The sequence below is a fragment of the Mastigoproctus giganteus genome, chromosome 5 (assembly GCF_048544385.1).
Source record: "Mastigoproctus giganteus isolate SK-2022 chromosome 5, ASM4854438v1, whole genome shotgun sequence".
NCBI classification, from domain to species: Eukaryota; Metazoa; Arthropoda; class Arachnida; order Uropygi; family Thelyphonidae; genus Mastigoproctus; species Mastigoproctus giganteus.
This window is the reverse complement of record NC_143579.1, coordinates 54,465,546-54,490,726: the sequence shown is the minus strand read 5'-3', so window position 1 is coordinate 54,490,726 and position 25,181 is coordinate 54,465,546. Positions and strand designations below refer to the sequence as shown.

Here is a 25,181-nt window from a genome sequence, read left to right as displayed (position 1 = left end):
TATGCAATACATATTAGTAAGTTCCTCAAGTCAAAGGCCTAAAAAAAATGCCAAAAATATATCTCATAGAATTTATTTAAAAATTTTGCTTCCCCATGGTGAACTTTCCTTCCACTTGCCCAAATCAACAAGGGATAAATTGAAATCATCCATAAGATGTTCACACTTGCTTGCCATTCCATCTGCATGTAGAGGCTTTTGTCACAATCTTCTAGCTGGTACCATACCCCCCACTCTCATTTTACTTTTGCATCCAATTACTTGACCCTATGCAGATTCAATGTTAGCATGCACTGATTCTGAATGTGGGAAAGCTTTAGTCATGCTCAAGTTGCTTTAAATAAGATGCATAACCCCACCACCACCACCCCTTCTATTTTCACTATCCTTCCTAAATATATTGTGAATATGATGGTGAAACTTATCCTATTTCCAGGTGACACCACATTTCTATCAGCTCTATTATGTCAGCATTAGTTGCCCTAGCCAGGGGTTTGAATTCACTCATTCTATTAATGTCATTCTTGACATTAACTGTATACACAGTTAAGACAAAGTGCTTTGTGTAAATTACTACCTTCACTTTTGAAGTCATTTAAGCTTGTTTCCCACTAAATTGAAACTTCGTTGTCCTCGGAACACCTTGCCAATAATATCGGCTTTACCCATATCCTTAGATAAATGTGTATCTATATTATCCCCCCCCAGCAACGCTAGCAGTTTTTCTGAAGCCATATCTCCACAGTAAGAATAAGAAAGAGCCAATTATTTGGTCCTTCTAGTAACCACATCCCAAAACAAGGTTACCATCTTGCTCCCTAGATGTAATCTAGTTAAGATTACAGTAAACCCCCACTATTCGCACAGGTTACGTTCCTGAGAAATGGCATGAATACCAAAAATGCAAATACTGAGTTATGGCACACAGTAATAAAAGGGTTCTGTTCCAAAGTATGAAATATATAAGAAAAACTAGTCTAAAATTTTGTCTATGCATATATTGCAGTATATGTACATATATAATATTATAGTGAAATACAAGCATAAGGTATCAAAATGAAAATAAGAAATTTAATATTAAATGTAACATTTATTAGAAATTTCAAACAAATCTTTAAAAACATATCAAGAATATGGGTTGCTGGGCGAAAAATAACCTGTAATCGAAGTTTGTTTCTTCATTTTTTTTTATTGAGCTCCTTCTAGATTTCCCCATAAGGCAAAAGTAATTGTTCTAGGTCTCATATCGATTTTTAAACCTTTCAAACCAGCCTTTGCTAGCTAAAAAACTTATTCCGCCAGTGCTATCACCAGTTTTGCTAAAGGGACACCTCCGTAGCCAGGTGGGAAGGAGCAGTAGTGTGTATCACATGCCTCTTGATTAGACCAGGGTTCGAGCCCATCACCACTGCATATCCCGGAGCAATATGGCCTTAGTTGCTAATGCTCCTAAAAACCAAAACAACAACAACAGCTATCACCAGTTTTGCTAAAGTGTTGATAAAGGTGTTTTGCTTTTTCACAAATGATGAGTGAACTTAATGGAATTTTATTTTTTAAAGCCTTTTCCGTTTTTTCTAATTTAACATCAAGCGTTACAAAATAAATTTCGGAAGCAATTAGCGCGTTTTCAAGGACACTACGGCGGATTTTTTTTCTTTCCTATTTCTTCATTTATTGTACTGTTGACTCATTGATTTTATAATGTTTTTCTACTGAAGAGACACTTCATTAGAAATTTTGTCTAATAACTCAATTTTACTCACCAATATCATCACCTTCTTTGATCTTTTCATAATTCCCTTGTTATTCGTAGTCATATTTTTGTAGGGGTTATAGATTTTTTCCACAATAAAGTCACTTTCTTTTAACCGTTAACATACTCAAAAAAAGTCTGTTTACATTAACACACTGCAAAATGGTAGATTTTTTACTTTCATAAGCATATCAATTAAAAGCAAACGACGAAACCCTCAATGACAAGTGCATAACACATATTGAACAAGGATTAGCAGGATACATCTGCACTCGTGATTGTGTCACCCCTCTCCCCCACCCACCAAGTGCTGTTTTGACTGGGCAAGATGATTTTAGCCAAGCCCATATTTTTTTATGGCAGAAAATGTTCACAGCACTTTAAAATTCACATTTTTTAGGTTTCATTTTATATTAAATCAGCGACCGCGAATACAGATATGAATAGTGGGGGTTTACTATACTTGCTGATCAGTAATGTGTATTTAATGATTAATCTCACCCAACACTTAAAAACTAGCCTCATCACTGGAAAGCATTGTAGTTCTGAAACTGGATTTTGATAGCCCAGTTTCTGCAGACATTTAGCAGGCAAGGAAGCCACAGGCTCTTGCAGCAAAAGCCTGTAGCTTCCTTGAACTATATGGCAAGTACTATTAGTATTACATGAAATGCAGAGATTAGCTTGGGCTGAGTGAAAGTTTTCCAAGCACTGCTGTTATTATTGCTTCATCAGAGACTATCCATGAAGGTCCACTGCATTCTTAATCCAACACTGATCTTGTCTCTTTGAACTTTTTTTTTTTTTTTTTTGGTAGTTGTTGGCGCATAGGCTTCTGTGGCCATAATGCACCTCCAAAGGTTTTTTGCAGTACTTTGATCCAAGCCCGAGGCGGGAATCGAACCCGCGACCTTTGGTTTGCCAGGCAGGTACTTTACCCACCCGGCTAGCCTGGTCGGCCTCTTTGAACTTGTCAGTGACTTACACATACAGTAATAAGTAATGGGCTATACTGAGTGATGCACAGGGAACATATTTGTAAATTTTTATTGACTATGGCCTCTGCACAGCTGAATTACTTCTGCATGATCATCTTTATTCAGCCTCATCAAACTGAATAAAAAAAACTAAATATTAAAAAAAAACTATAAAGCCTATACTATGGTTTCAGACTCATAGGGCATTCTGCAGTTCAGATAATAAAAAATATCAGTTAATAAATACATTTAATCCATGTGGGTTAAAATAAAACCAGCTTAATTTGAATATATATTTTTTGCTTTCACACTGTTTATTATTATATCACACACAACTGCAAGTCAAAATGAATTTAGACAGTAGAAACGTAAAGGAGAAAATCAGAATCAAAATCCGAAGCACATGAAAGCTAGAACAGGAAAGTTACTGGCTACCTGAAAGGGCAAATGTCCAAATTGCAACTCTGTCAACCAAACATTGATCGCTATGATAGATAAGCAACAACTTTCCCACTCTGAGCAGCTTAGTCAGCATGATATACCACTGGCTAACACTTGTTTTGAGAAGCTTGAGTGACTTCAATGACTAGAGGAATATTTAAAGTCATCTTCAATCAAGGCTGTTGTCAGCCAATCCCAGACTGAGGGACTAGGAGTCCCTCCCTGCAGGTTATTCATGGTTTTTCAGTCCCCACAACATGGAAACTGGCTAGTGAATATACACACTTCTGCAGACAAATACAGATTACAGATATGAGTAACAGCTCTGGTAAGTCTTATTCACAGTGATCAAAGGCTGCCGTAGCCTAGTGGTCAGACGCGTGGGTGCATAAGTACACGTGCCTTGAGTGACCGGAGTTCAAGCCCATGACTGCTGAATGCGGTGCTGTTTCTTGTATTCTGTCTATCTTGTGAATTCCTCTGACTGTTTGGTCATCCCGGAGTATAAACAGAAAATTTATTTATTATTATTTATTTTAGTTTATTCCTAGTCTTCTATAAGTTTGCAAAATAAAAAAAATTCCCAAAAAAAAAGTTATTTTTTGATTTGTGCAAAGAGAATCAATTTTCATTAATTCTAATAGTTATCTAAAACTGTGATTTATCATAATTTTCTCTAGAAGACGCATCCCAAAAAAGTCACGCACGCACGCACAGGCACATAGATTACAGACACTAAAATGTCTGGAATAAATGCAATCAATAATTAAAATTGGGCACTTCTAAATGTATTTATTATCTTGATAGTACAAAATTTTTTAGTTATTAATTTAAGTATTTTATAAAAACAGTAACAACAGCTGGCAGATATTTCTATCAGCATATAAATGAACACAGGATATCTTGTGTTCATTTACAGCATAAATGCACATGAAAATTTTTTTTTTTTTGTGTGGACTATTTTAAACATTATGTAATTTTTAGACTTCTATAAACATTTATAAAAGTCTTAAAATAAAAGCCTAAGAATAACAAGTTAGTTAATATAATGTACATAGTTCATTATATTTCAGGTGGAGCAGCAAAAAGTAATAATCCATGATTTATAAAAAAAAAAAAAAAAAACGCAATAAGTAAAAACTTATGTGCAAACCAAGAATATTTCATTTCTGTACATCAATACTGCTCGCTCATTCCTCAAATGAGTGCACAGCAGAAAACATAATACCCAGTGTTCAGCTATAATTTATTGAAAGCCTATGCAATATGCATGGGGAAGGGGTTAAAAAAAACTAATAATAATTACCAGATTTTTAATTGGTCTGATTTTAACTACTTTCTACCAATTTCCAGTTCATGTTGGCTGGAATTCACTTCCAATCTTCTTGCAAAGAAGTAGCTAGGGCCTATTCGAAAGGAATGTTTTGGCTGAAATCTAATCCAATACATGAGGTCGCAGCTCTGGCCTAGCCACTCCAACTTTTCAATGTCACTGTCCACAAGCTAGCCCTGCATGCCCTTAAGTTTATGACAGGGAGCAAATGTCATGCTGATACTTACAAGGCCTGTTTCTACTACTGCCAAAGTGAGAATTGTGCATAATTGTAGCAAACGTCCAAGTAGAGCACAGATTTCATGATTTCAGGTATTACCCCTAACGGACCATTTGAACCAGATGAAACAGCCTCATGCCAGACTGTGCCAATCAAACTTCATAGTCGTGAATATATACTCTGACAGGAACAGTTCTCCAGGCAATATCTACAACCAAATACATTCAGACATTCCTGTATCCTCTTCGGCCTTGCAGGGATATTTCAATGAACCAGTTGAAATAAAATCAAAATTCATAAGCATTACTTGCAGTAGATTTCAGTTGTGGAGAGATATCTATCTCATTGAAGACTGAGTGCTCATTTCTCAGTGCTAAGGTTTGGGCTTACGTTCATTTACACACAAATACCATTATCCATAGTTCTGCCCAAGTTGACAATATCTTTTTAAATTGTATAGTATCAATGAATATGTGAATCTGTTACACATTTAAAAATGTGAGACACTGCCAGGACAGCCATTTCTGGATTTTCATCAGCTGCTGGGTGACTCTATTAGCAAATATATGTTGAATTGTGAATAATGCAAATAAATAAAGTCCTAGGCACTAAGGACTGGGTTTATATTCAACAAATTGCAGCCCAATTCTAAGGATTAAAAGTTAAGTTTTAATTTCATTTGGCTGTTCATTTAGACAAAAGACTACCCATCAACTGGTTATAAGTGAGTATGCTTCAAAAGAGCTGTCTGTGGCAGTGTCTCAGATTTTTAAATGATGCCACTATTCACCCGACTAGGTGAATCTCTATACATTTCAAATCTTTTAAAACTTTAATTTAAACAATTTAAAAATATTAGCAACTTAAGCAGACCTGTGGAAAACAATGTCTCTAAGTTGAACATAAGCACTGAGAACTCAGTGTTCAATCTACAGTGAGAGCAGAATGTTTCCCATGATCAAAATTGAATGCATGTAATACATACAAATTTTGATTTTGCATCTTGAACCATGATGGTTTCCAGAGATAACGTGTGGGCTTCATGAACTATATGCTGTTTCTTCTCAAACATTTTCTGTGAGTTTATGAGGGTGTCCAGACCTTTTTTCATTGAGATACCACCTATGGATGCTATTCAAAGAAAAACTATATATACAAAATCCACCAAAGTAGAATTTGAAAAGTTCAGACAAGTCACAGTTGCATATTCAGAAAGATTACTGATGTGCCATCTAACCACCAACCCACATTGGATTCTAATGAAACTCTGCTCATAGGCAGACCCCAAGGTTTATACCTGCCATGTCTGAATAATTTTGGTCATATAATATATATGCAAGTATTAAAAATGTGCTTAATTAACACTACACTGCAATGAGATGAAGGAAACGTCTGGAAAGCACTTACAAAAATACAAAAGCTGCTGAGACTGTCTCCTCTGTTGACAGTGCTTTTAACAGTTGGGAAATTAGTGAAATAAATACAGTAAAATAAAACAGAATAAAAATTAGAATTAAAATTATATCAAAAGGAATCTGTCCCCCAGTGTCCAACCTCATCAAGAACCACAAGGCTGCAGTGAACATAAAAAGCCAAGGGACATAGCATTTCAATAAACCTACCACAGGGATGGATGGGGACACCAGTCCTATTTTATGAAAACCTAAATTGCAAGTTGATAACTAAACAAATTGGAAATAAGGGATGGTGTGTTTTGCTATGGTATTCACATTGCATTGAGGAAGGATAGGAAAGACAGAAGGGGTAGTGAGGCCGTGCTTCTTTTCAAAACAGCCTGAGCACAATAAAAGCTATCACAGATTCAGAAGTTACACATGCCATTACAGAGTCTGTGCAGTGTTAGTTAGCTGGAAGCAAAAGTATAATAAGAGTGGGAGTAATCTACAGACCAGAAGATTGTGAAGATTAATTATTTAATTAATCTTCTTGCATGTAGAGATGGGCAAGCAAGTGTGATTGTCTTATTATGGGTGATTCGATTGGAATGATTTCCCCTAAATGAATGGATCAAGTGGGAGGAAAATTCACGAGGAACAAAATTTTTAAATCAACTAGATGATTGTTATAGGGAAAGGATTGGAAATATTCTAGATATGATCATAATTGGGAACGAGATGATACCATAGGGCATACATGACAAGAACCATTAGGAAATTGGACAGAGAGAGAGAGAGAGCATGAGGAGAATTCCAAGATGATGAATGAATTAGCCAGTTTAATAGAGCAGAAAAAAGATGGCATGGAAAAGTTACACAGAGAGAGAGAGAGAGAGGGGGGGGGAAGAGCTTTTAACAGCTACAAACTGAGCTGTAATAGTACCACAGAAAAGATTAGGCCGACAAAAGTAGATTATGAGAAATCGCTGGCGTTGAGTGCAAAGAATAGGGAGAAGTTTTTCACTTAAGTGAATACAAAGAAGAGAACAAATCAGATGAGACTTGTGTAACAGGTATGGGAAAGTTTTATATAACACAGATCATGTTGCAGATGAATTGAATTTCTGTGTACATGTAAATATTGATGAAATATTTCATCAATATTTACATGTACACAGAAAAACCACCACTCATGGCGAGAAGAAACTGAGTGAAGCTGAAATGTAGAAATTAGCAATATTAAAATTTAAGATTATTAATTAAAAAAACATTTGCGTCTAACGGTGAGTAAAGCTCCTGGAGTTGATGACATATATCCAGTAATTCTGAGTGAAGTGTCAAGAGGATGCACTGCATCATTAAGGTTAATTATGATGACATCACTGCATTCAAGAGATATTCACCTTGGACTGGAGAGGTGCAAATGTGCCAATACATTAAGACAGTCCTAAGAATGAAGAAATGGGTAACTATTGACCAGTCAGTTTTAGAGAAAATTAAGGAGGCAATGACCAAGAGTGCACTTCAGGATCACACATATAAAATATTTAGATAGAAAGAATTCTTAAGGAGACATGGGCATAAAGGGAATCATGCGTCACCAACCTGATTAGCTATTTTGAGTCACTCACGAGCTAGATGCAGGAAATAATTTTGTCAGATCGCCTCGCAGGTGCTTAGTCTCCAGACACTGCAATTTGCAGAACTTTAGCCTTTCTTGGTAAGACTACCCTTTCATTCCCCTTATCAATCTTGTTTCCCTTCTCTGTACTCGCTCAAGCAACTCTACATCCTTCCTAAAAGGAGGCTTCCAGTCCTGTACACAGTACTCATTATATAGGAATTAGAGAGAGAATCCTTAGGTGGATCACAGGATAGGAGGCAGAAAGTTGTGATTACTGATTACCCTTCATATTAGGCTACAGTAAGAAGTGGGGCATTCCAAAGATTGGTACTGGGAACATTTTTGTTTTCAATTTTTTTAAATGATGTTGACAAAGGAATCCAGGGTGTGATGTCAAAATATGTACATAATGTCAAGGTAAGTAGAGTACATAATGAATGTATCAAGCAGACCTTCTGGACAACTAAAGGTAGACTTCAGGAATAGCAAAAAAAAGCAGCAGCAGCTATGTTTAAATGCAAGGTGTGGTGAACAGCAACCCCAAAATAACTTACATTTGGTGGAATTAAATTAAAAATAGCAGAAGAAACAAAGGTTTTAGAAGTTGTGATACCATTGTACATGAAGTTCTCTGAGTAGTGTAGTGTAGACATGTGGCAAGGAAGGCCCATGGTGTCCTATCAATAATTCAAAGTTTAGTTGATTGTACAGATAAGGAGGTCACAATCCCACTGTATAAGGAAATTGTAAGATCATACTTGGAATACTGTGTTCAAGCACGGAGACTGCACTAAGAAAGACAAAGCCCTTCCTGAAAGGGCACAAAGATGGGCAATGTACCTGGTGAGATCTGCAAAAGGGTGTCCATATAAGGAGAGACTTTGAATATGTGGGATACACAGTTCAGTTTGTTTGTTTAAATATTTACTAGCACATCAAATGCGATGGCTACAGTCTGTCAAAAGAGCTTGGTAATTAGGCACCTTACTGAAGTGTATAAGGCTCTGACAGTAGAAAGTAAAATGAATGTGACTGAAATTTTCACTGGTTTGGTTTAAATGATTCCAGAATTAGGCCACAAATTAAAATTACAGGTTAAGAGGTTTAGACCGGAATAAGTTGCCTCCACAGGTGGCTGAGACCAAACAGCTTTGAGAAATTCAAAGGCCAGCTGGGTAGATACACCAATGAGCCAAAACTACGGTGTGTGTGTGTGGGTCGGGACATGGTATAAAAAACACCTGATACTGAGCTCTGTTAATCGGTGTTACTCTTGTTCTTCAGATGGGAAGGCAGCGGACTTAAGCGAGTTTGAAAAACACTAAATTGTATCGGCACAGCTGGTGGTGTGTTCACGGTCAGCCATGGTTAGTACCTACCAAAAGTGGTCCGAGGAGGGGAACCCATGAACTGCCGGTGAGGTGTTGGACGGCCATGGCTCATCGATGCTTGGGATGAGCGAAGGCTCACCTGGATGGTATGTGGCAACAGAAGGGTGACTGTGGCGCAACTCACCGGTAATTGGAATGCTGGTGATGGGAGTAATGTGTCACAACACACAGTACATCGAACCCTGCTGAAAATGGGTCTGCATAGCCACAAGCCTCTTCGAGTGTCCATGCTAACCACGGTTCACCGGCGACAGCACCTACAATGGGCACGCGAGCATTGAAACTGGACCGTGAGTGATTGGAAGAAGGTCATCTGGTCCGATGAATCACATTTCCTGTTGCACCACATGGACAACTAGGTACGTCGTTTACTTGGGGAAGTGATGGTGCCTGGATCCATCATGGGACGAAAACAAGCCGGTGGCAGTGGTGTCATGCTTTGGACGATGTTCTATGGGGATACCCTGGGTACAGTCATCCATGTGCCAGGCACTCTGATGCCTACCACCTACCTAAACATCATTACTGACCAGGTACAACCTTTCATGGCAATGGTTTCCCCTCTGGCAGTGCCGTCTTTCAGCAGGATTATGCACCATGCCACACTGGCTGGATTGTTCGAGACTTGGTTCGTGGAACATGAGGAAGACTTCCAGGTATTGCCCTGGCTTCCAAATTCTACAGACATCAATCCCATTGAGCATCTCAAAAAAAAAAAAAACCTTACAGGAGTTAAAGGATCTGCCAGTTATGTGTTGGCACGAGATACCACAAGACACATTTAGAAATCTTGTAGCATCCATGCCTCGCTGAGAACGAGCTGTTTTGGCTCATCGATGTAGATACCTTAAGGAGGGAGTAAGTAGGTAATTTATTATTAATAAATAAATCAATCAATTTCCTTTTTGTCTGGTGTAAGCAGATGTCTCCAGCTTCCTTGCACCACATGACAGTAGTAATACCAAGAAAAGAAAGTTTTGGAAATAACTCACTAAATAATGTCCAGAAAGCACATCTTGATGGAAATGAAACATCAAGAGAGTATATTATTATCAACCTAGCTAGAAAAATAGAATGAAAATAATCCTAAGTTGGAGATATAAAAAAAAAAACAATAATAATAATAATAAAAAAAAAAAAAAAAATTGATTTTTTAATTTTAAAATGATTTTCTCTAGGACCTAAGGATTATTTTCAGTTCCATTTTTATAGCTAGGTTGGTTAATTAACGTCCTATTCTCAGTATTTTATATTACAGGTCTGATTATTTTTCTTTACTCCCTCACCAAATTGTTCTGTCTGTCAAAATGATTTTGTTTCAATATCTGATTGATGTTCCTATCAAAAGACAGAGAGCACTTTCTTGGATTATTTACTAGTTTGTTCCAAAGATTGCTTTCTTTAGTTCTTCAGGTCTGATTTTCATAAGTACTTTGCAATATACCAAAGTATAGTACAGTAAACCCCCGCTATTCGCGGGGGTTACGTTCCTGAGAAATTCGCGAATACCGAAAACGCGAATACTGAGTTATGGCTCCCATAGTAATAAAGGGGTTCCGTTCCAAAGTATGAAATATATAAGAAAAACTAGTCTAAAATTTTGTCTATGTATGTATTACATGTACCTTCATAATATGACATGTACATAGACAGTACATAGTGAAATGCAAGCATATAGCATCGAAATGAAAATAAGAAACAATTTAATATTAAATGTAATATTTATTAGAAATTTCAAACCAGCGCCTTTGCTAGCAAAAAAAAAAAAAAACATCCCGCCAGTGCTATCACCAGTTTCGCTAAAGTGTTGATAGAGGAGTTTTGCCTTTTCGCGAATGATGAGTGAACTTAACGGAATTTTATTTCGAGTTCGGTCTTCTATCCACAGATTTAAAGCCGTTTCCATTTTTTCTAATTTAACATCACGAGTTACAGAGCAAATTTTTGAAGCAATTAGCGCGTTTTCACGGACACTACGGCGGATTTTTTCTTCCGATTTCTTGATTGATCGTACCGTTGACTCATTGATTTTATAATGTTTTGCTACTGAGGAGACACTTTCACCATTAGAAATTTTGTCTAATAACTCAATTTTATTCGCTAATGTTATCACCTTCTTTGATATTTCCACATTTCTCTTTTTATTCGTAGCCATATTTTTGTAGGGGTTAGAAAGAACTTGTCCACAATAAAGTCACTTTCTTCCGTTAACACACTCGAAAAAGTCTGTTTTACACTGCAAAACGGTAGATTTATCATTTTTGTAAGCATCTCAATTTATAAATTGATAAATTTATTCAGTTTATAAGCATATAAATTAAAAGCAAACGACGAAACCTTCCATGACTAACACATACTGAACAAGGATTACCGAGAAACATCCACGCTCGCGATTTTTTCACCCCTCTCCCCCCACCCACTGAGTGCTGTTTTGACTGGGCAAGATGATTTTAGCCAAGCCCATATTTTTTTATGGCAGAAAATGTTCACAGCACTTTAAAATTCACATTTTTTAGGTTTCATTTTATATTAAATCAGCGACCGCGAATACAGATATGAATAGTGGGGGTTTACTATACTTGCTGATCAGTAATGTGTATTTAATGATTAATCTCACCCAACACTTAAAAACTAGCCTCATCACTGGAAAGCATTGTAGTTCTGAAACTGGATTTTGATAGCCCAGTTTCTGCAGACATTTAGCAGGCAAGGAAGCCACAGGCTCTTGCAGCAAAAGCCTGTAGCTTCCTTGAACTATATGGCAAGTACTATTAGTATTACATGAAATGCAGAGATTAGCTTGGGCTGAGTGAAAGTTTTCCAAGCACTGCTGTTATTATTGCTTCATCAGAGACTATCCATGAAGGTCCACTGCATTCTTAATCCAACACTGATCTTGTCTCTTTGAACTTTTTTTTTTTTTTTTTGGTAGTTGTTGGCGCATAGGCTTCTGTGGCCATAATGCACCTCCAAAGGTTTTTTGCAGTACTTTGATCCAAGCCCGAGGCGGGAATCGAACCCGCGACCTTTGGTTTGCCAGGCAGGTACTTTACCCACCCGGCTAGCCTGGTCGGCCTCTTTGAACTTGTCAGTGACTTACACATACAGTAATAAGTAATGGGCTATACTGAGTGATGCACAGGGAACATATTTGTAAATTTTTATTGACTATGGCCTCTGCACAGCTGAATTACTTCTGCATGATCATCTTTATTCAGCCTCATCAAACTGAATAAAAAAAACTAAATATTAAAAAAAAACTATAAAGCCTATACTATGGTTTCAGACTCATAGGGCATTCTGCAGTTCAGATAATAAAAAATATCAGTTAATAAATACATTTAATCCATGTGGGTTAAAATAAAACCAGCTTAATTTGAATATATATTTTTTGCTTTCACACTGTTTATTATTATATCACACACAACTGCAAGTCAAAATGAATTTAGACAGTAGAAACGTAAAGGAGAAAATCAGAATCAAAATCCGAAGCACATGAAAGCTAGAACAGGAAAGTTACTGGCTACCTGAAAGGGCAAATGTCCAAATTGCAACTCTGTCAACCAAACATTGATCGCTATGATAGATAAGCAACAACTTTCCCACTCTGAGCAGCTTAGTCAGCATGATATACCACTGGCTAACACTTGTTTTGAGAAGCTTGAGTGACTTCAATGACTAGAGGAATATTTAAAGTCATCTTCAATCAAGGCTGTTGTCAGCCAATCCCAGACTGAGGGACTAGGAGTCCCTCCCTGCAGGTTATTCATGGTTTTTCAGTCCCCACAACATGGAAACTGGCTAGTGAATATACACACTTCTGCAGACAAATACAGATTACAGATATGAGTAACAGCTCTGGTAAGTCTTATTCACAGTGATCAAAGGCTGCCGTAGCCTAGTGGTCAGACGCGTGGGTGCATAAGTACACGTGCCTTGAGTGACCGGAGTTCAAGCCCATGACTGCTGAATGCGGTGCTGTTTCTTGTATTCTGTCTATCTTGTGAATTCCTCTGACTGTTTGGTCATCCCGGAGTATAAACAGAAAATTTATTTATTATTATTTATTTTAGTTTATTCCTAGTCTTCTATAAGTTTGCAAAATAAAAAAAATTCCCAAAAAAAAAGTTATTTTTTGATTTGTGCAAAGAGAATCAATTTTCATTAATTCTAATAGTTATCTAAAACTGTGATTTATCATAATTTTCTCTAGAAGACGCATCCCAAAAAAGTCACGCACGCACGCACAGGCACATAGATTACAGACACTAAAATGTCTGGAATAAATGCAATCAATAATTAAAATTGGGCACTTCTAAATGTATTTATTATCTTGATAGTACAAAATTTTTTAGTTATTAATTTAAGTATTTTATAAAAACAGTAACAACAGCTGGCAGATATTTCTATCAGCATATAAATGAACACAGGATATCTTGTGTTCATTTACAGCATAAATGCACATGAAAATTTTTTTTTTTTTGTGTGGACTATTTTAAACATTATGTAATTTTTAGACTTCTATAAACATTTATAAAAGTCTTAAAATAAAAGCCTAAGAATAACAAGTTAGTTAATATAATGTACATAGTTCATTATATTTCAGGTGGAGCAGCAAAAAGTAATAATCCATGATTTATAAAAAAAAAAAAAAAAAACGCAATAAGTAAAAACTTATGTGCAAACCAAGAATATTTCATTTCTGTACATCAATACTGCTCGCTCATTCCTCAAATGAGTGCACAGCAGAAAACATAATACCCAGTGTTCAGCTATAATTTATTGAAAGCCTATGCAATATGCATGGGGAAGGGGTTAAAAAAAACTAATAATAATTACCAGATTTTTAATTGGTCTGATTTTAACTACTTTCTACCAATTTCCAGTTCATGTTGGCTGGAATTCACTTCCAATCTTCTTGCAAAGAAGTAGCTAGGGCCTATTCGAAAGGAATGTTTTGGCTGAAATCTAATCCAATACATGAGGTCGCAGCTCTGGCCTAGCCACTCCAACTTTTCAATGTCACTGTCCACAAGCTAGCCCTGCATGCCCTTAAGTTTATGACAGGGAGCAAATGTCATGCTGATACTTACAAGGCCTGTTTCTACTACTGCCAAAGTGAGAATTGTGCATAATTGTAGCAAACGTCCAAGTAGAGCACAGATTTCATGATTTCAGGTATTACCCCTAACGGACCATTTGAACCAGATGAAACAGCCTCATGCCAGACTGTGCCAATCAAACTTCATAGTCGTGAATATATACTCTGACAGGAACAGTTCTCCAGGCAATATCTACAACCAAATACATTCAGACATTCCTGTATCCTCTTCGGCCTTGCAGGGATATTTCAATGAACCAGTTGAAATAAAATCAAAATTCATAAGCATTACTTGCAGTAGATTTCAGTTGTGGAGAGATATCTATCTCATTGAAGACTGAGTGCTCATTTCTCAGTGCTAAGGTTTGGGCTTACGTTCATTTACACACAAATACCATTATCCATAGTTCTGCCCAAGTTGACAATATCTTTTTAAATTGTATAGTATCAATGAATATGTGAATCTGTTACACATTTAAAAATGTGAGACACTGCCAGGACAGCCATTTCTGGATTTTCATCAGCTGCTGGGTGACTCTATTAGCAAATATATGTTGAATTGTGAATAATGCAAATAAATAAAGTCCTAGGCACTAAGGACTGGGTTTATATTCAACAAATTGCAGCCCAATTCTAAGGATTAAAAGTTAAGTTTTAATTTCATTTGGCTGTTCATTTAGACAAAAGACTACCCATCAACTGGTTATAAGTGAGTATGCTTCAAAAGAGCTGTCTGTGGCAGTGTCTCAGATTTTTAAATGATGCCACTATTCACCCGACTAGGTGAATCTCTATACATTTCAAATCTTTTAAAACTTTAATTTAAACAATTTAAAAATATTAGCAACTTAAGCAGACCTGTGGAAAACAATGTCTCTAAGTTGAACATAAGCACTGAGAACTCAGTGTTCAATCTACAGTGAGAGCAGAATGTTTCCCATGATCAAAATTGAATGCATGTAATACATACAAATTTTGATTTTGCATCTTGAACCATGATGGTTTCCAGAGATAACGTGTGGGCTTCATGAACTATATGCTGTTTCTTCTCAAACATTTTCTGTGAGTTTATGAGGGTGTCCAGACCTTTTTTCATTGAGATACCACCTATGGATGCTATTCAAAGAAAAACTATATATACAAAATCCACCAAAGTAGAATTTGAAAAGTTCAGACAAGTCACAGTTGCATATTCAGAAAGATTACTGATGTGCCATCTAACCACCAACCCACATTGGATTCTAATGAAACTCTGCTCATAGGCAGACCCCAAGGTTTATACCTGCCATGTCTGAATAATTTTGGTCATATAATATATATGCAAGTATTAAAAATGTGCTTAATTAACACTACACTGCAATGAGATGAAGGAAACGTCTGGAAAGCACTTACAAAAATACAAAAGCTGCTGAGACTGTCTCCTCTGTTGACAGTGCTTTTAACAGTTGGGAAATTAGTGAAATAAATACAGTAAAATAAAACAGAATAAAAATTAGAATTAAAATTATATCAAAAGGAATCTGTCCCCCAGTGTCCAACCTCATCAAGAACCACAAGGCTGCAGTGAACATAAAAAGCCAAGGGACATAGCATTTCAATAAACCTACCACAGGGATGGATGGGGACACCAGTCCTATTTTATGAAAACCTAAATTGCAAGTTGATAACTAAACAAATTGGAAATAAGGGATGGTGTGTTTTGCTATGGTATTCACATTGCATTGAGGAAGGATAGGAAAGACAGAAGGGGTAGTGAGGCCGTGCTTCTTTTCAAAACAGCCTGAGCACAATAAAAGCTATCACAGATTCAGAAGTTACACATGCCATTACAGAGTCTGTGCAGTGTTAGTTAGCTGGAAGCAAAAGTATAATAAGAGTGGGAGTAATCTACAGACCAGAAGATTGTGAAGATTAATTATTTAATTAATCTTCTTGCATGTAGAGATGGGCAAGCAAGTGTGATTGTCTTATTATGGGTGATTCGATTGGAATGATTTCCCCTAAATGAATGGATCAAGTGGGAGGAAAATTCACGAGGAACAAAATTTTTAAATCAACTAGATGATTGTTATAGGGAAAGGATTGGAAATATTCTAGATATGATCATAATTGGGAACGAGATGATACCATAGGGCATACATGACAAGAACCATTAGGAAATTGGACAGAGAGAGAGAGAGAGCATGAGGAGAATTCCAAGATGATGAATGAATTAGCCAGTTTAATAGAGCAGAAAAAAGATGGCATGGAAAAGTTACACAGAGAGAGAGAGAGAGAGGGGGGGGGAAGAGCTTTTAACAGCTACAAACTGAGCTGTAATAGTACCACAGAAAAGATTAGGCCGACAAAAGTAGATTATGAGAAATCGCTGGCGTTGAGTGCAAAGAATAGGGAGAAGTTTTTCACTTAAGTGAATACAAAGAAGAGAACAAATCAGATGAGACTTGTGTAACAGGTATGGGAAAGTTTTATATAACACAGATCATGTTGCAGATGAATTGAATTTCTGTGTACATGTAAATATTGATGAAATATTTCATCAATATTTACATGTACACAGAAAAACCACCACTCATGGCGAGAAGAAACTGAGTGAAGCTGAAATGTAGAAATTAGCAATATTAAAATTTAAGATTATTAATTAAAAAAACATTTGCGTCTAACGGTGAGTAAAGCTCCTGGAGTTGATGACATATATCCAGTAATTCTGAGTGAAGTGTCAAGAGGATGCACTGCATCATTAAGGTTAATTATGATGACATCACTGCATTCAAGAGATATTCACCTTGGACTGGAGAGGTGCAAATGTGCCAATACATTAAGACAGTCCTAAGAATGAAGAAATGGGTAACTATTGACCAGTCAGTTTTAGAGAAAATTAAGGAGGCAATGACCAAGAGTGCACTTCAGGATCACACATATAAAATATTTAGATAGAAAGAATTCTTAAGGAGACATGGGCATAAAGGGAATCATGCGTCACCAACCTGATTAGCTATTTTGAGTCACTCACGAGCTAGATGCAGGAAATAATTTTGTCAGATCGCCTCGCAGGTGCTTAGTCTCCAGACACTGCAATTTGCAGAACTTTAGCCTTTCTTGGTAAGACTACCCTTTCATTCCCCTTATCAATCTTGTTTCCCTTCTCTGTACTCGCTCAAGCAACTCTACATCCTTCCTAAAAGGAGGCTTCCAGTCCTGTACACAGTACTCATTATATAGGAATTAGAGAGAGAATCCTTAGGTGGATCACAGGATAGGAGGCAGAAAGTTGTGATTACTGATTACCCTTCATATTAGGCTACAGTAAGAAGTGGGGCATTCCAAAGATTGGTACTGGGAACATTTTTGTTTTCAATTTTTTTAAATGATGTTGACAAAGGAATCCAGGGTGTGATGTCAAAATATGTACATAATGTCAAGGTAAGTAGAGTACATAATGAATGTATCAAGCAGACCTTCTGGACAACTAAAGGTAGACTTCAGGAATAGCAAAAAAAAGCAGCAGCAGCTATGTTTAAATGCAAGGTGTGGTGAACAGCAACCCCAAAATAACTTACATTTGGTGGAATTAAATTAAAAATAGCAGAAGAAACAAAGGTTTTAGAAGTTGTGATACCATTGTACATGAAGTTCTCTGAGTAGTGTAGTGTAGACATGTGGCAAGGAAGGCCCATGGTGTCCTATCAATAATTCAAAGTTTAGTTGATTGTACAGATAAGGAGGTCACAATCCCACTGTATAAGGAAATTGTAAGATCATACTTGGAATACTGTGTTCAAGCACGGAGACTGCACTAAGAAAGACAAAGCCCTTCCTGAAAGGGCACAAAGATGGGCAATGTACCTGGTGAGATCTGCAAAAGGGTGTCCATATAAGGAGAGACTTTGAATATGTGGGATACACAGTTCAGTTTGTTTGTTTAAATATTTACTAGCACATCAAATGCGATGGCTACAGTCTGTCAAAAGAGCTTGGTAATTAGGCACCTTACTGAAGTGTATAAGGCTCTGACAGTAGAAAGTAAAATGAATGTGACTGAAATTTTCACTGGTTTGGTTTAAATGATTCCAGAATTAGGCCACAAATTAAAATTACAGGTTAAGAGGTTTAGACCGGAATAAGTTGCCTCCACAGGTGGCTGAGACCAAACAGCTTTGAGAAATTCAAAGGCCAGCTGGGTAGATACACCAATGAGCCAAAACTACGGTGTGTGTGTGTGGGTCGGGACATGGTATAAAAAACACCTGATACTGAGCTCTGTTAATCGGTGTTACTCTTGTTCTTCAGATGGGAAGGCAGCGGACTTAAGCGAGTTTGAAAAACACTAAATTGTATCGGCACAGCTGGTGGTGTGTTCACGGTCAGCCATGGTTAGTACCTACCAAAAGTGGTCCGAGGAGGGGAACCCATGAACTGCCGGTGAGGTGTTGGACGGCCATGGCTCATCGATGCTTGGGATGAGCGAAGGCTCACCTGGATGGTATGTGGCAACAGAAGGGTGACTGTGGCGCAACTCACCGGTAATTGGAATGCTGGTGATGGGAGTAATGTGTCACAACACACAGTACATCGAACCCTGCTGAAAATGGGTCTGCATAGCCACAAGCCTCTTCGAGTGTCCATGCTAACCACGGTTCACCGGCGACAGCACCTACAATGGGCACGCGAGCATTGAAACTGGACCGTGAGTGATTGGAAGAAGGTCATCTGGTCCGATGAATCACATTTCCTGTTGCACCACATGGACAACTAGGTACGTCGTTTACTTGGGGAAGTGATGGTGCCTGGATCCATCATGGGACGAAAACAAGCCGGTGGCAGTGGTGTCATGCTTTGGACGATGTTCTATGGGGATACCCTGGGTACAGTCATCCATGTGCCAGGCACTCTGATGCCTACCACCTACCTAAACATCATTACTGACCAGGTACAACCTTTCATGGCAATGGTTTCCCCTCTGGCAGTGCCGTCTTTCAGCAGGATTATGCACCATGCCACACTGGCTGGATTGTTCGAGACTTGGTTCGTGGAACATGAGGAAGACTTCCAGGTATTGCCCTGGCTTCCAAATTCTACAGACATCAATCCCATTGAGCATCTCAAAAAAAAAAAAAACCTTACAGGAGTTAAAGGATCTGCCAGTTATGTGTTGGCACGAGATACCACAAGACACATTTAGAAATCTTGTAGCATCCATGCCTCGCTGAGAACGAGCTGTTTTGGCTCATCGATGTAGATACCTTAAGGAGGGAGTAAGTAGGTAATTTATTATTAATAAATAAATCAATCAATTTCCTTTTTGTCTGGTGTAAGCAGATGTCTCCAGCTTCCTTGCACCACATGACAGTAGTAATACCAAGAAAAGAAAGTTTTGGAAATAACTCACTAAATAATGTCCAGAAAGCACATCTTGATGGAAATGAAACATCAAGAGAGTATATTATTATCAACCTAGCTAGAAAAATAGAATGAAAATAATCCTAAGTTGGAGATATAAAAAAAAAAACAATAATAATAATAATAAAAAAAAAAAAAAAAATTGATTTTTTAATTTTAAAATGATTTTCTCTAGGACCTAAGGATTATTTTCAGTTCCATTTTTATAGCTAGGTTGGTTAATTAACGTCCTATTCTCAGTATTTTATATTACAGGTCTGATTATTTTTCTTTACTCCCTCACCAAATTGTTCTGTCTGTCAAAATGATTTTGTTTCAATATCTGATTGATGTTCCTATCAAAAGACAGAGAGCACTTTCTTGGATTATTTACTAGTTTGTTCCAAAGATTGCTTTCTTTAGTTCTTCAGGTCTGATTTTCATAAGTACTTTGCAATATACCAAAGTATAGTACAGTAAACCCCCGCTATTCGCGGGGGTTACGTTCCTGAGAAATTCGCGAATACCGAAAACGCGAATACTGAGTTATGGCTCCCATAGTAATAAAGGGGTTCCGTTCCAAAGTATGAAATATATAAGAAAAACTAGTCTTCTATGTATGTATTACATGTACCTTCATAATATGACATGTACATAGACAGTACATAGTGAAATGCAAGCATATAGCATCGAAATGAAAATAAGAAACAATTTAATATTAAATGTAATATTTATTAGAAATTTCAAACCAGCGCCTTTGCTAGCAAAAAAAAAAAAAAAACATCCCGCCAGTGCTATCACCAGTTTCGCTAAAGTGTTGATAGAGGAGTTTTGCCTTTTCGCGAATGATGAGTGAACTTAACGGAATTTTATTTCGAGTTCGGTCTTCTATCCACAGATTTAAAGCCTTTTCCATTTTTTCTAATTTAACATCACGAGTTACAGAGCAAATTTTTGAAGCAATTAGCGCGTTTTCACGGACACTACGGCGGATTTTTTCTTCCGATTTCTTGATTGATCGTACCGTTGACTCATTGATTTTATAATGTTTTGCTACTGAGGAGACACTTTCACCATTAGAAATTTTGTCTAATAACTCAATTTTATTCGCTAATGTTATCACCTTCTTTGATATTTCCACATTTCTCTTTTTATTCGTAGCCATATTTTTGTAGGGGTTAGAAAGAACTTGTCCACAATAAAGTCACTTTCTTCCGTTAACACACTCGAAAAAGTCTGTTTTACACTGCAAAACGGTAGATTTATCATTTTTGTAAGCATCTCAATTTATAAATTGATAAATTTATTCAGTTTATAAGCATATAAATTAAAAGCAAACGACGAAACCTTCCATGACTAACACATACTGAACAAGGATTACCGAGAAACATCCACGCTCGCGATTTTTTCACCCCTCTCCCCCCACCCACTGAGTGCTGTTTTGACCGGGAAAGATAATTTTAGCCACGCCCATGTTTTTTATGGCGGAAAATATTCACGGCGCTTTAAAATTCACATTTTTTCAGGTTTCATTTTATATTAAATCGGCGATCGCGAATACGCGAAACCGCGAATACAGATACCGCGAATAGCGGGGGTTTGCTGTATATCAATCTAATCTATACTTTGTAACCAGAATATAAAGGTTGCTACTTTATTCTCTGGTTACACTTCTCTCTTTTGATTTTAATGAATTTCCTCTCAATCTCTCTCTCTCTCTCTCCACACACAGTATAGACTGCTTTGTATATTATTTATTTATTATTATTATTTTTTTTTTGTGTCTGCATGATGTTCATCATCATCATCATCAGCCAATTTCAATCCACTGCAGGATGAAGGCCTCTCCAGCAACTTTCCAGATCCTTCTGTTTTGTGCAATGCCATCCATTTACTAACCACAAATTCATGAATTTCATCTATCCATCTCCGCCTTTGTCTTCCAGGTTTTCTTCTAGCTCCTCTTGGGTACCATTCTGTTATTTTCTTAGTCCATCTGTCATCATGTCTTCGAGCTATGTGTCCTGCCCAAGACCATTTCAGTTCTTTAGTTTTGATAAGAATGTCCTTTACTTTTAATCCATGTGTTTCTCTTCTTATCTAACAGTCTGATTCCCAATATAATTCGTTCCATTCTTCGCTGTGCAGTTCTCAGCTTCTCTTCCATTTTTTTGGTGAGTGCCCAAGTTTCACTTCAATAAGTCATGGTGGGGAGTATACATTGGTTCATTATTTTATGTTTCAGACAAACTGGGATATTGCTCTTCAGTATGTGATTATATTTCCTGAATGCTATCCATCCAAAATTTATTCTTCTCTTGACTTCCAGCCATTTATCATCATTACAGCTAATAACTTGTCCAGGATAAGTATATGACTCCACCTTTTCAATCACTGGTCCTTTAATCATTATGTCCCTTTCTGTGGCATACTTGTTCATCATTACTTTTATTTTAGCCATATTCATCTTTAGTCCAAAATCCTTACTAACTCTGCATAACTGATTAAGATTTTCCTCTAATTCTTTGGGATCGTGGCTTATGACCACAATGTCATCTGCAAATCGTAAATAGTTTAGGTACTCTCCATTCACACTGACTCCTTTCTGCGACCAGTCTAATCTACTGATTTTGTTGTTGTTGTTATTTGGTTTTTAGGAGCATTAGCAAGTAAGGCCATATTGCTCCGGGATATGCGGTGGTCATTCCCTGACCTTTCCGCATTCTCCGTATTTGGTGGTGACGGGCTCGAACCCTGGTCTAATCAACGTGTGCTACGCACTGCTGCTCTTGTCCACCTGGCTACGGAGGCGCCCTAATCTACTGAAAGCTTCCTCAAGGGCAGCAGTAAACAGCTTCAGAGATGTGTCTCCTTGTCGAACTCCTTTCTCGATTTTAAATTTTCTACTGTCTTTGTCTAGTCTAATAAAGGAGGTAGCATTCTCATATATTTTCTTCAATTCATAATATATGGGGTACCTATGCCTTGTCTTTCTAGTGCCCGAAACATTGCCTTATGCTGTAATTTTTCATCATTACTTTTGTTTTAGCCATATTCATCTTTAGTCCAAAATCCTCACTAACTCTGCACAACTGATTAAGATTATCCTCTAATTCTTTGGGATTGTGGCTTATGACCACAATGTCATCTGCAAATCGTAAATGGTTTAGATACTCTCCATTCACATTGACTCCCTTCTGCGACCAGTCTAATCTTCTGAAAGCTTCCTCAAGGGCAGCAGTAAACAGCTTTGGAGATATTGTCTCTCCTTGTCGAACTCCTTTCTCAATTTTAAATTTGCTACTGTCTTTCTCTAGTCTAATAAAGGAGGTAGCATTCTCATATATTTTCTTCAATTCATAATATATGGGGTATCTATGCCTTGTCTTTCCAGTGGCCGAAACATTGCCTTATGCTGTATGGAGTCAAATGCCTTTTCATAATCCACAAATGCCAGGCATAATGGTGTTTTATATTTATTTGCCTTCTCCATTAGCTGTGACATTACGTGAAGGTGATCCATAGTTGAGAATCCTGTCCTAAAGCCAGCTTGCTTTTTCGGCTGATTGTCATCAAGTATTCTTTCTAATCTGTTAGTAATGACCCTTGTGAACAACTTGTAGATGTGGGATAACAAGTTAATTGGCCTATAATTTCCAATTTCTGATTTATCTCCTTTCTTATGCAGCAAAACTATGATTGCATTATTCCACTCCTCAGGCATCACACCTTTTATAATGCATTTTGTGAAGAGTCTTGCCTATGGCTCTTCCTCCCAATTTTAACAACTCTACAGTAACTTCATCTTCCCTCGGGGCTTTCTGATTCTTCATTTTCTTCACCGCATGTTCCACGTCATCAGGAAGGATATCGGGTACGTCGTATGTGTTACTAATTTGCGATCAGTCTTCCCCACTGCTGGCATCATTCCCTCGCTCCTTGTATAATTCTCTATAGTAGTCTTCTGCTATTTGAATTATGACTTCTCTGTTATTTATAAGTACACCATTGCTATTCTTCAGTTTCATTATCATTTGTCTTTCTGTATTACTGCTCACGGCTGCTGATTTAAGTCCTTTGTTTTCCCTTAATGCTTGTTTTACTTTTATTGTGTTAAATCTTCTTATGTCCTCTCTGAGTCTCTTTCTAATGGCTTTGCATAACTCAGTATATTCAATTTTCTCCTTGTCAGTGTTTATCTTGCTCTTCATTTGTCGCTTTCGGTTCATCATAACAAGTGTTTCTTGACTAATTTTTTCTTCTTTTTCCCTATAGGTTTCTTGGGCTTTATCACTTTCAGAAAGTTGTAATATTCCTCGTCGATATCTTGGTCCTGAGCAGTTTGCAGAAGCTCAAACTTGTTCTTAAGTTCCAGTACATACTGCTTTTTCTCCTCTTCTGTTATCTCAAAGACCTTTGTATTATTTACTCGAGTCAGTTTTTACCTTTCCTACATCTATATCAAGTGTACATCTTACCATTCTGTGATCATTTCCAACATTTACCTTATTCAGGACGGTAACATCATTCACGATATATCTTCTGTTAGTGAGGATGAAGTCGATTTCATTAGTTGTTAATCCATTTGGACTCTTCCATGTCCACTGGAAGTGCTGAGTAACATGCATGATGTTATTCAGCACTTTCTTGAAAATATAGAAAACAAAATAATAATAAATAAAAATATACCGATGGTCACTCTTTTGAGAAATGCTGCATGCAGAATCAGCATGTATAACAGTTTTGCAATGTTCACTAAGTAAATATTGAACCAGTGTTTAACATTTAGTACTTTCTAGATATAAACAACTTAGATAAGAAAATGGCAAGCTTAGTGTTAATATATATATATCAGTTTGTAGCACATAATGAAGTATTTATTAAATTTACTTTTACACATTTCTTATTGCAACTCAACCCTAGGTTCACTAAGGGAGATGATCTGAGACAATAGAATAGCAAGACAGGATAGCTGTTTAAACAGCTCAATGGTTAGAGAAAATTTTTTGCAAGCACCACATCCTTTAGATAGTAGGATACTGACTTCAACAATGGAGACATTTCAATTTAAGCAACAGTTTCTGCCATTACAGATCTGAAGCCTGGTAAAAGAAATTAGTCTTCCCTTAAAACCATGGGACTATTACGTATAGCCTCAGATGGTAGCCAGACAAGAAATTCAAGTACCACAGCCTTGGAGGTGATGTGTGTTGGTGATAGCAGAGTATGTATGTGTGTGTGTGTGTATGTGGGGGGGGGGAGAGTTAGATACTGTAATTAGACTCAGCTTCCATACATTAAACAGAAAGGCTGTAGACAGAGCCTCAAATTTGTCAGTATATTTCATTTTTGTTAAATTTGTTTTGGAGTTGATTAAAGCAAACTTATCCTTGTAGCATATGGAGATATGTCCCCATGCACTTAGATTTCCTGTTCAAGACAATATTATTGTAAGCAAAATTTGGTGACATCACTTGCAGGTTCATACCATCCTTTAATCATTGACCAGTATCAAACAATGAAAGAGATAATCTGATAATAAATTTACAAAATCTTCAATTT

At 37.1% G+C, this 25,181-nt stretch overlaps 1 protein-coding gene across 1 annotated transcript in view; it reads right to left on the bottom strand.

Annotated features, from left to right (window-relative positions):
* Positions 1-25,181, bottom strand: part of eIF3h (eukaryotic translation initiation factor 3 subunit h) — an 84,891-nt gene that overhangs the window by 3,420 nt on the left and 56,290 nt on the right. The window lies entirely within an intron of this gene.